Source organism: Oncorhynchus mykiss, chromosome 26 (genome assembly GCF_057628025.1).
Source record: "Oncorhynchus mykiss isolate SJ-2025 chromosome 26, ASM5762802v1, whole genome shotgun sequence".
In the NCBI taxonomy this organism is placed as follows: Eukaryota; Metazoa; Chordata; class Actinopteri; order Salmoniformes; family Salmonidae; genus Oncorhynchus; species Oncorhynchus mykiss.
In genome coordinates, this window is record NC_143047.1 from 21,547,501 (window position 1) to 21,559,014 (window position 11,514).

The 11,514-nt window shown below is 46.2% G+C and overlaps 1 long non-coding RNA gene across 2 annotated transcripts in view; it reads left to right on the forward strand.

The window, feature by feature from the left end:
- The window catches only part of LOC149971420 (uncharacterized), a 14,733-nt gene extending 3,539 nt beyond the window's left edge, over positions 1 to 11,194 (forward strand). Inside the window, exons 1-2 of one of the 2 annotated variants that reach the window (XR_016492221.1) lie at positions 2,849 to 10,532; positions 10,637 to 11,194. This is a non-coding gene — a long non-coding RNA (uncharacterized LOC149971420). Of the gene's footprint in view, positions 1 to 2,848; positions 10,533 to 10,636 lie in introns of those variants that run through there. The other variant, XR_016492220.1, reaches the window with a different exon arrangement.
- The last annotated feature ends 320 nt before the right edge of the window (positions 11,195 to 11,514 follow it).

An 11,514-nucleotide genomic window follows, 5' to 3' on the forward strand; every position in this document is an offset into this window, starting at 1 on the left:
TTTGGGTCCCCGGGACCAGGACTGCATAGGGATAGAGGTACACTCTAGATCTAGCTGTGGTGGGTTGGCCCAGTGTGCTGTAGGCAGCAGAGGTACTGAAGCTAGCGCTGAGTCAGCCATAATAACATGGGATCTCAATATATACTAAGCATGAATAATTCAACCAGGAGTCATGTGTTGCCATGGGCCTGGCTTGGCAGGATCATTAAACATTCACATGGATGAAAAAACACCTCTTCCTGCAGTAATCGCTCCTATTCAGGTGGCTGGGGTGTAGGGTCTATGCATATTACATTGTATTCACATCCTGGTTAAAGATGAGCAAAAATGACCGTATAAAATACATCATATAAATACTGAGCTATATTGTATGCTTATAAAAAAGGGGAAAACAACATTATTTTATGCTAATACAATTCTTCAGAGAAATGTTTTTTTTTACCAATCGACGCCAAACCCAAAGCAAAGCACCACATCCAATCCAAGTGCCAATGACGTTTAGCAAACTGTTCAATGACATGAAAATAGAGCTCTTTGGCCATGCACATCAGTGGTGGGTGTGAATGCACGAGCAGAAAAGAACCCAGTACCCACTGTAAAATATGGTGGTGGATCTTTGATGTTATGGGGCTATTTGGTTCCACTGTTGCTGGGGCCCTTGTTAAGGTCAACGGCATCGTGAACTTTACCCAGTACGAGGACATTTTTGCCAAAAACCTAGTTGCCTCTGCCAGGAGGCTGAAACTTAGCCCCAAGTCCACATTTTGCAATGGCCATCTTCGTCTCCAGACGTGAAATCCATTGAAAACCTGTGGTTTCAATTGCAGAGGACAGTCCAGCAGACAAAGGATATCAAGGATCGGGAAGGATTCTGTATGGAGGAATGGTCTAAGATCCCTCCCAATGTGTTCTCCAACTAATAAAACATTTTAGAAAAAGGCTCAGTGCCATTTTCCTTGCAAGGTGAGATATTGAAAGACACTGAAAACAGGGGTGTCAATAATTTTGACCCCTACCTTTTTTGAGAAAAACATTTGCATTAGTAATTGTATTAGTATAAATTCATATAATTTCCTTTTTTTGTTGTTCCACACAATAGACATTAGCATTTAGTATTAGTATTAGTATTAGTATAGTATTTGAATAATTTATGCTGTTTTTTTGCTCATCTTTATCAAGTGTGTCAATCATTTCAGACCCCACTCTACATGCATCTGTGCTCTGCATGTTTTAGCAGTAAAGGCCTACGAGTAACAATCATTTCAGACCCCACTCTACATGCATCTGTGCTCTGCATGTTTTAGCAGTAAAGGCCTGCGAGTAACAATCATTTCAGACCCCACTCTACATGCATCTGTGCTCTGCATGTTTTAGCAGTAAAGGCCTACGAGTAACAATCATTTCAGACCCCACTCTACATGCATCTGTGCTGTGCATGTTTTAGCAGTAAAGGCATGCGAGTAACAATCATTTCAGACCCCACTCTACATGCATCTGTGCTCTGCATGTTTTAGCAGTAAAGGCCTACGAGTAACAATCATTTCAGACCCCACTCTACATGCATCTGTGCTCTGCATGTTTTAGCAGTAAAGGCCTGCGAGTAACAATCATTTCAGACCCCACTCTACATGCATCTGTGCTCTGCATGTTTTAGCAGTAAAGGCCTGCGAGTAACAATCATTTCAGACCCCACTCTACATGCATCTGTGCTCTGCATGTTTTAGCAGTAAAGGCCTGCGAGTAACAATCATTTCAGACCCCACTCTACATGCATCTGTGCTCTGCATGTTTTAGCAGTAAAGGCCTGCGAGTAACAATCATTTCAGACCCCACTCTACATGCATCTGTGCTCTGCATGTTTTAGCAGTAAAGGCCTGCGAGTAACAATCATTTCAGACCCCACTCTACATGCATCTGTGCTCTGCATGTTTTAGCAGTAAAGGCCTGCGAGTAACAATCATTTCAGACCCCACTCTACATGCATCTGTGCTCTGCATGTTTTAGCAGTAAAGGCCTGCGAGTAACAATCATTTCAGACCCCACTCTACATGCATCTGTGCTCTGCATGTTTTAGCAGTAAAGGCCTGCGAGTAACAATCATTTCAGACCCCACTCTACATGCATCTGTGCTCTGCATGTTTTAGCAGTAAAGGCCTGCGAGTAACAATCATTTCATACCCCACTCTACATGCATCTGTGCTCTGCATGTTTTAGCAGTAAAGGCCTGCGAGTAACAATCATTTCAGACCCCACTCTACATGCATCTGTGCTCTGCATGTTTTAGCAGTAAAGGCCTACGAGTAACAATCATTTCAGACCCCACTCTACATGCATCTGTGCTCTGCATGTTTTAGCAGTAAAGGCCTGCGAGTAACAATCATTTCAGACCCCACTCTACATGCATCTGTGCTCTGCATGTTTTAGCAGTAAAGGCCTACGAGTAACAATCATTTCAGACCCCACTCTACATGCATCTGTGCTCTGCATGTTTTAGCAGTAAAGGCCTGCGAGTAACAATCATTTCAGACCCCACTCTACATGCATCTGTGCTCTGCATGTTTTAGCAGTAAAGGCCTACGAGTAACAATCATTTCAGACCCCACTCTACATGCATCTGTGCTCTGCATGTTTTAGCAGTAAAGGCCTGCGAGTAACAATCATTTCAGACCCCACTCTACATGCATCTGTGCTCTGCATGTTTTAGCAGTAAAGGCCTACGAGTAACAATCATTTCAGACCCCACTCTACATGCATCTGTGCTCTGCATGTTTTAGCAGTAAAGGCCTGCGAGTAACAATCATTTCAGACCCCACTCTACATGCATCTGTGCTCTGCATGTTTTAGCAGTAAAGGCCTACGAGTAACAATAATTTCAGACCCCACTCTACATGCATCTGTGCTCTGCATGTTTTAGCAGTAAAGGCCTGTGAGTAACAATCATTTCAGACCCCACTCTAAATGCATCTGTGCTGTGCATGTTTTATCAGTAAAGGCCTACGAGTAACAATCATTTCAGACCCCACTCTACATGCATCTGTGCTCTGCATGTTTTCGCAGTAAAGGCCTGCGAGTAACAATCATTTCAGACCCCACTCTACATGCATCTGTGCTCTGCATGTTTTAGCAGTAAAGGCCTGCGAGTAACAATCATTTCAGACCCCACTCTACATGCATCTGTGCTCTGCATGTTTTAGCAGTAAAGGCCTGCGAGTAACAATCATTTCAGACCCCACTCTACATGCATCTGTGCTCTGCATGTTTTAGCAGTAAAGGCCTACGAGTAACAATCATTTCAGACCCCACTCTACATGCATCTGTGCTCTGCATGTTTTAGCAGTAAAGGCCTGCGAGTAACAATCATTTCAGACCCCACTCTACATGCATCTGTGCTCTGCATGTTTTAGCAGTAAAGGCCTACGAGTAACAATCATTTCAGACCCCACTCTACATGCATCTGTGCTCTGCATGTTTTAGCAGTAAAGGCCTGCGAGTAACAATCATTTCAGACCCCACTCTACATGCATCTGTGCTCTGCATGTTTTAGCAGTAAAGGCCTACGAGTAACAATAATTTCAGACCCCACTCTACATGCATCTGTGCTCTGCATGTTTTAGCAGTAAAGGCCTGTGAGTAACAATCATTTCAGACCCCACTCTAAATGCATCTGTGCTGTGCATGTTTTATCAGTAAAGGCCTACGAGTAACAATCATTTCAGACCCCACTCTACATGCATCTGTGCTCTGCATGTTTTCGCAGTAAAGGCCTGCGAGTAACAATCATTTCAGACCCCACTCTACATGCATCTGTGCTCTGCATGTTTTAGCAGTAAAGGCCTGCGAGTAACAATCATTTCAGACCCCACTCTACATGCATCTGTGCTCTGCATGTTTTAGCAGTAAAGGCCTGCGAGTAACAATCATTTCAGACCCCACTCTACATGCATCTGTGCTCTGCATGTTTTAGCAGTAAAGGCCTACGAGTAACAATCATTTCAGACCCCACTCTACATGCATCTGTGCTCTGCATGTTTTAGCAGTAAAGGCCTACGAGTAACATTTGCATAACCATCTTTCAAGACAAACACTGAGAAAACCTTCCTAATTATGAGTTGCATGAAATGTATGAGCTTGACGATCATATCTTTTCACATATCTGTCTATTCAACTGCCTAGCATCTAAATATAGCACTGAGGCTGTGGTGGTGCGATAACGTCACACTGCAGGGAGGCACAATCATCAGATGGGCACATTAAGACAGTGGTTATGTCACGCAGCACATTACTTTACGTCTGATTACCGCCCCATGATGAGAGACTGATAAATGAGCGCACACGCATGCAAGCATGGACATACACACACGGTCACACACACAAGTCACACACACATGCGTCACACAACCACACACACACCCAGGCACGCACGTACGCATGCACGCACGCACACACACACACACACACACACACACACACACACACACACACACACACACACACACATAGACTGATATAGTACTACATTTGAGCATTCCTCATATAAAAAAACGCAGAGCGTTCTATCTTGGTTTAGGGCGATGTGTAATGTTTTATAAATGAAGCTAATTCATTTCCAGAGCCTTTTAAAATGTATGACAAATAAACGTAAATTCATGTCACACACCAGAACCAGGATTGGAAACACCTGGAATAAGGTATACAAAGTGACCTGCTGGGCCTGTTGTGCAGCTATAAACTATCAGATTCCCAGCAACATGACCCTGCTTAAGCACCACTCCACACTCCCCTTCCCATCTAACTGTGAGCCAGCATAGGTCACTCACCACTTTGGGGAGAAGCACAGCATAACTAAGCATGGGGGGAAGCACAAGGGAACGTGACATGAATGTGACACATACATGATACACCAACATACAGTAACGTTATAGACCAGGCCTAGATAATGTGTCATACTGTAGGATTACACAGGATTATCTTCTTCTGACACCCTGAAGGTTCAATAACAACAGTCACTATACAGTATATACATGTACCAACACAATCCAATAGTGCACATTCACACATTCAATTAGTTATGTTTAATTAAGAATGATAGATGTTGACATTGAGGTATTGGATTGAACCAATATTGTCAATCAATGGTTCAATTGTTTTAATGAAATCCTTGGGCTCCCAAGTGGTGCAGCGGTCTAAGGCACTGCTTGTCAGTGCTAGAGGTGTCACTACAGACCCTGGTTTGATTCCAGGCTGTATCACAACCGGCTGTGATTGGGAGTCCCACAGCGTGGCACACAATTGGCTCAGCGTCGTTAGGGTTTGGCCGGGGTAGGCTGTCGTTGTAAATAAGAATTTATCTGACCTGCCTAGTTAAATAAAAAATGTAAAAATATTCATCCCATCTCCTTCTGATGTGATGAACCACATGACTGAACACTGCCAGGGTTAGAGGTAGGGTTAAGATCAACCCATTCTGTCATATCCATATAGTGGAAAGACACCTTACTGTACTTCATGCTCTGGTTCTACATCAGCTCTCTAAAAAGCTTGTTGCCAAGATGTTCGAAAGAGGAACTTGAATCTGTAATGACCTTATGTCCATGAAGTGAATGGGTGATTTTGGACGGCAGGCTCTCTGTTAATTAAATCCTCTTGAAGCTAGAGGGCACTATTTTTATGTTTGGAAAAATAACGTTCCCAAAGTAAACGGCCTATTTCTCATGGCCAGATGCTAGAATATGCATATAATTGACAGATTAGGATAGAAAACACTCTAAAGTTTCCAAAACTGTAAAATATTGTCTGTGGGTATAACAGAACTGATATTGCAGGCGAAAGCCTGAGGATAATTCAATCAGGAAGAGCCTCTTATTTTGAAACCTCTGTGTTCCTATGCGTGCCTGTCCTCCATTTAAAGGGATATCAACCAGCTTCCTTTTTCTGTGGCTTCCCTAAGGTGTCAACAGTCTTTAGACATAGTTGGCTTTTATTTTGAAAAAATGAGCGTGAAGGATCATATTGCGTAAGTGGAGAGGTGGGGGTTCTCAGAGTGAGATGGTGCGCAATTGAGTGAAGCGGCCATTGTTCCTCCCGCTGTTATGGAAAAAGCTACACACTCGGTTGATATATTATCGAATATATATTTTAAAAACTACCTGAGGAATGATTATAAAAAACGTTTGACATGTTTCTGTGGACATTATGAAGACTATTTGGAATTTCCGTCTGCGTTGTCGTGACCGCTCTGTCCTGTGGATTTCTGGGTATAAAAATTATATTTATGGAACAAAAGGAACATTTGCTGTGTAACTGGGAGTCTCGTGAGTGAAAACATCCGAAGATCATCAAAGGTAAACGGTTAATTTGATTGCTTTTCTGATTTTCGTGACCAAGCTTCCTGATGCTAAGTGTACATAATGCTATGCTAGGATATCGATAAACTTACACAAACCCTTGGATTGCTTTCGCTGTAAAGCATAATTTCAAAATCTGAGACGACAGGGTGATTAACAAAAGGCTAAGCTGTGTTTCAAAATATTGTACTTGTGATTTCATGAATATGAATATTTTCTAGTAATATTATTTGACTATTTGAATATTAGTTTATTATTTGACTATGCTATTCAGCGGTTGCAGACAAAAATGATCCCGCTACAGGGATTGGTAGCGTCAATAAGTTTTAATATACTCCCTGCTGCTGACTCAATGTGATTTTTTTGTGATTTCTATTCGGATTCCCATTAGATGTTGAAGAAGCAGCAGCTATTCTTCCTGAGGTCCACACAAAACATAGACCATGTTCCATCTGCTCCTGCTCCTCCCCTCCGGCATATGACGTCACCAGAGTACTAACCACTGGTCCTGGGATTCATCATTACGCACAGCTGACACTCATCATTACGCGCACCTGTTAATCATTATGATTCACACCTGGACTCCATTATCTTCATCATGCTTCCCCTTTATATGTCACTCTCCCATGTTCACCCACCAGTTGGTATTGTCATTGTGTATCAGCCTTCTGCCTTATGTTAGTGTCATGTTCTTGGTTTTGTTGTTTCATTAAAACGTATCACCTGCTTCCGACTCACCGCCCCATCATTACAGAATACCAACTCAAAATATGGAAGCAGCACGACAACTGGACATCTCCCAGATAAACGATGAACAAGGTTACCTTCTTCGTCAACACCATGATCAGCTGGCTCAACTGGAGAAGGCCACGAAAGATGTTCTCCGCAGTCTACAACGTCTCAACAGCAGAGGATATTCTAGAACCAGTCTACCAACAAGTCAGCACACCAGCCCATCCAGCAACCCGCTCAGGTCAGCGATGCCCGTCTATCCCTCCCGGAAAAATATGACGGGACACCATCCAAATGCCGTGGCTTCCTCCATCTATGCTCCCTCTATTTCGCACATCAGCTGGGAGCCCCCACCACCTAGAGGTCTAAGGTTGCCATGGTTATTTCTCTGCTGACTGGGCAGGCATTGGAATGGGCTACGGCCGTCTGGGAGGGTTGAGAGGAGGAGCTCGAGTCTTATGAGGGGTTCATGGCTCTGTTTTAAATGTATTTTTCATTAAATATATTTTCGATCATGAGCTTCTGTTTCAGCTTCAGCAGGGGAATCAGACAGCTGCTGAGTATGCGCTTACCTTCCGGACAGTAGCAGCTTCCAGTGGATGGAATGAGCTGGCGCTCAGCAAGTTACTTAGAAGAGGTCTGCGCGAGAAGGTCCAGATGGAAATGGCCTGCCGAGATGACAACCTCACCTTGGACACACTCATTGCGATGGACATCTGTCTGGATATCCTCCTCCTGGAGTGTCTGTATCTTCATCGCTTCTCTCCCTTGTTTAGTGAGTGTTTGGGATCAGAGCCTGAACCCATGGAGGTAGGGGTCACACGCCTTCCCGCAGCTGGGGCTCTGTCTGTACTGTGGCCAGGGAGGGCACAAGCACCAGCGGTGTCCGTTACTTCAGAATCTGGGCTCCACTAGAGCAGAAGGACGGTCACGGGATGTTACATCCCCTGGACCAGGTGTGAGTATTCCATCTACTGCTCTTCCTGTTAGACTTTTTGTAGTACCCATCACTCTGGCTGACTGGCCCTCATGCCCTGTGTCAGCTTTAGTGGATTCTGGCTCTACCTACCTGCTCTCCTCTCCTTTTCCGGTTCAAGGTCTTGACTGTCGGCCTCTAGGATCCGGAACCATCACACACATTCTCCTCACCTTGGAGCCCATTCACCAGGAAAACATCCCCTTCATCACCAGGTCACAAGATCATTATTGGCCTACCTTGGCTTCAGCGCCATAACTCTACCATCTCATGGTCGAGGATGAGAATCACCAACAGGTCACCTGAATGCCGGAGGACCTGCTTTCTGTCCCCTGTGGTTCCACGTCAGTTGAGAGTCCTGTGGTTGCCCTCCTGCCCAACACCCGGGAGAAATATCAGGATCTAAAGGAGGTATTCTCCAAGACCCAAGCTACCTGTCTCCCTCCTCATCGCACCTGGGACTGTGCCATTGACCTGTTGTTCTGGTGCTACATCTCTGTGCAGACTCATCTACTCTCTGTTGGTGGCTGAGACCCAGGCCATGGAGGACTACATTCAAGAGGCGCTCCAACAGGGTTTCATCCGCTGGTCCACGTCCCCCTGCGTCAGCTGGTTTCTTCTTCGAAGCCAAGAAAGAGGGAGGATTACGCTCTTGAATCGATTACCGTGGACTCAATGACATCACCACGAAGTGTCGGTACCCTCTCCCGCTGGTGCTGTCAGCCATCGAGCAGTTCTGCGGGGCCCGGTTCTTCACCAAACTGGACCTGCGGAGTGCCTACAATCTAATTCGCAACCAGGAGGGGATGAGTGGAAGAGGGCGTTCAGCATGATGTCTGGTCAGTATGAGTACTTGGTTATGCCTTTTGGCTTAACGGTTTAAGGGTTCCCCAACTTTTACCACCGCTTCATCAGGAGCTTCAGCGCTGTCGCCACCCCTCTCACCTCCCTCCTCAAGGGTGGGTCTTGTAGGTTGGTTTGGTCTCCAGCAGCTGACGAGGCCTTTCGTCTCCTCAAGGGGCGTTTCACCTCCGCCCCCTTGCTAAAACACCCAGATCCCACGCTACCTTTTAAGGTTGAGGTAGAGGCATCGGAGGTGGGTGTGGAGCAGTTTTGTCACAAAGACAGGGGGACCCATTAAAATTGTATCCTTTTGCTTTCTTCTCCAAGAAACTGTCAATGCAGAGGAATTGCGACTTTGGTGATCGGGAGCTCTTGGTGGGGAAGTTGGCATTAGAGGACTGGAGACACTGGCTGGAGGGCGCCAAGGAACCATTCGTCATCCTCACCGACCATCGGAACCTTGACTACATACGGACAGCGATGAGACTGAATCCGCGCAAAGCCAGATCGGCCCTCTTCTTCACCAGGTTCGACTTCACGCTGACCTATTGCCCAGGTTCTATGAACATCAAAGCTGATGCACTGTCCAGTATCTACAATTTGTGAGAGGGTTCTGTCCAGAGGGCACCCATGCTCCCGAGTCGTGGGTCCAGTGGTTTGAGATGTAGATGTGGACATTCGCCAGGAATTGTCCTCCCACGCGCATCTATTTTCCCACAGGGATAAGGGATTGGCTGCAGACCTGGGCACACACATCTATGTTCCCACTGGGATAAGGGATCAGCTTCTGACCTGGGCACACACAGCTGTCGTCGCTGGACATCCAGGTATTTCTCGCACCATCCATTCCATCACTGAGAAATACTGGTGGCCCATCTTGGTGCAGGATGTTACGCGGTGTGTCAACTCCTGTTCCGTGTGTGCTCAAACCAAGTCCCCCCCGGAATGCTCCAGCAGGGAAGCTCCTGCCGCTTCCCGTGCCTCAGCGACCTTGGTGCCATCTATCCATTGACTTTGTTACCTTCTCCCTTCTGAATGTTTCACCACCATTCTGGTGGTAGTGGATAGATGTGCCAAGTCATGTTGATTCATCCCTCTTCCTGGTGTTCCCACTGCTCTCCAGGTCGCTGAGGCACTCTTCCAGGAGATCTTCCGGCATTATGGCCTTCCGGAGGACATCGTCTTGGACCGTGGCCCCCAATTCACATCCTGAGTAAGGAAGGCCTTCTTGGAGAAGCTCGGGGTCATGATTAGCCTCATCCGGGTATCGGCCTCAATCTAACGGGCAGGTGGATAGGATGAATCAGGAGCTAGGGAGGTTCCTGAGGAGTCACTGTCAGGACCGGCAGGATGAGTGGGCACATTTCCTTCCTTGGGCAGAGTACGCTCAGAACTCTCTATGTCACTACACCACTGGGTTGACCCCCCTTCCAGTGTGTTTTGGGTTGCCAGCCAGCCCTGGCCCCATGGACCCCAGGCCAGACAACGGCTCCTGCGGTAGATGGCCATTCATCGTCAGAAGGAACAGGCAGACACTCACCACAGTAAGAACCCTGTGTTCCATCCTGGGTATTGCGACCGACTCTCTACCATGAACCTCCCACTCCACCTGTCTGGAGAAACTGAGTCCCCAGTTTGTGAGTTGTTCAAGGTTCTCCGGGGGGTCAATGAGGTGACATGCAGGATACAATAACCCAGTCACTACCGTGTCTCACCCATGTTTTCATGTCTTCCTTCTCAGGCCGGTGGTTCCTGGTACCCTAGCTGAAGCCGTACCCCATGACACACCTCCACCCCCATGGACATCGAGGCGTACGCTGTCAGAACCCTACTGGACTCCTGATGTTGTGGGGGTCAGCTCCAGTATCTGGTGGACTGGGAGGGGTATGGCCCAGAGGAGCGGTATTGGGTTCCAGTGGAGGACATTCTGGACCCCAACATCTGTGATTTCCACCTTCGCCCACAGACCCGCTCCTCGGGGTCATCCCCTGGTCGGTGTCATCCTGTGGCTGGAACCGCACATCGGGGGGGTGCTGTCACATCTGCTCCTCCCCTCCAGCGTATGACGTCGCCACAGTACTAACCACCGTTCCTGGGATTCATCATTACGCACACCTGGCACTCATTACATGCACCTGGACTCCATCATTGATTCACACCTGGACTCCATTACCTTCATCCCCTCCACTTTATATGTCACTCTCCCATGTTCACTCACCAGTTGGTATTGTTCTTGTGTATCAGCGTTCTGCCTTATGTTAGTGTCGTGTTCTAGGTTTTATTAAAACATTTCACCTGCTTCTGACTCATGACCCCATCATTACAGGCCATGACAAAATACCGAACACTAATGGACAAGAACAGCAACACACATTTATACTAAGAACACTACGACTAACGAATGTAACTTATTTAAAAAAGGATAAATACATTATTAATCTTAAACATTCAAGTGCTTTGCCATGTAGACACTTTTAGGCTGTTGCAGCTAAAGAATAATGTTTGTCTCTTCAGTACTCGTTGTTCTTTGATGTGCTTTATTGTATTTTTAAAAATAGATTGCACTTCTAGCCTGAGGTAGAAGAGAATAACATAGTCATTGCTCTATACAGTATTGTC